This window comes from Eumetopias jubatus, unplaced genomic scaffold (genome assembly GCF_037043125.1).
Source record: "Eumetopias jubatus isolate StellerSeaLion01/CBP00866 unplaced genomic scaffold, mEumJub1_p1.0 scaffold_2, whole genome shotgun sequence".
In the NCBI taxonomy this organism is placed as follows: domain Eukaryota; kingdom Metazoa; phylum Chordata; class Mammalia; order Carnivora; family Otariidae; genus Eumetopias; species Eumetopias jubatus.
In genome coordinates this window covers 96,093,618-96,094,655 of record NW_028274808.1, presented here as the reverse complement: position 1 = coordinate 96,094,655, position 1,038 = coordinate 96,093,618, and the positions used below count along the sequence as shown (strand labels likewise).

The window sequence follows — 1,038 nt, the reverse complement described above, 5'->3', positions numbered from 1 at the left end:
GACAGATAGAGAAATAGTGAGAGAGGGAACAGAAGCAGGGGGAGTGGGAGAGGGAGAAACAGGCTTCCTGCCAAGCAGGGAGCCCGATGCAGGGCTTGATCCCAGGACCCTGGGACCATGACCTGAGCTGAAGACAGACTCTTAATGACTGAGCCACCCAGGCGCCCCCATTTATTTATTTCTAATATCATACTCCATGTTGATTTTCTTTTTACAAGTGGATCAGTTTATTAAGTAGGAAGTGAAGAAAGTGGGGCACAAATAGAACTATGCAACACCCAAACCGAACCGAATCTGAGATTCCTGAAAAAACATGTCAGTTACACAATTGGCCACTTCCTCCCCCGCTGATACAGGGGCTTGTCAGGGGAGTCGTGGGAATAAGTCAGGTAGCGGGACCGGTGGTTGCTCCTGGGGCTGGGAATGGTCTCTGTGTAACTTTCAAGGCCAGGTCTTGGACTCAGGATCGAGACTTCATAGCAGACGCAGCCAAACCCAGCAAGATGGCTGCGACCGTGAAGCCCTGGGCAGCGATCCGGGTGCGCACCATGAGCTGAGAGTGGTGGCTCTGACCCCGATAGAAGCAGTAGAGGCCGTAGGTTAGGGCGGCCGCCGTGCCCAGGCAGCCTATGGGTACCATTGGGTTCTCGCGGGTCTTGCGAAGAAATTTTTCCTTGAAGCTTTCTTGAGTGCTGTAGATACTGGGGCTAAAGCCCTCAATGACTGGGGGCTGTGCTGGTTCAAAGAGTGCCCCGGGAGTCACGGGACCAGGAGCCGCCATGTTCCAGGCAACTGCTTTGGGAGAAAATCTCTCCATGTTGATTTTTGACTCTTGGACCTGATAGCATTTGCACCTTAGATTAGGACCATAAAAACAGAGTGCCTGGGTGGCTCAGTCAGTTGAGCATCTGCCTTTGGCTCAGGCCATGATCCCAGGGTCCTAGGGATGGAACCCACATCAGGCTCCCTGCTCAGTGGGGAGCCTGCTTCTCCCTCTCCCTTTGCTCCTCCCCTCCCCTCCCCCTTTTCTTCCCTCCC

At 53.9% G+C, this 1,038-nt stretch overlaps 1 pseudogene; it reads right to left on the bottom strand.

The window, feature by feature from the left end:
• Positions 1–460: 460 nt before the first annotated feature.
• On the bottom strand, positions 461–787 carry LOC114208243 (HIG1 domain family member 2A pseudogene; annotated as a pseudogene).
• Positions 788–1,038: the final 251 nt, after the last annotated feature.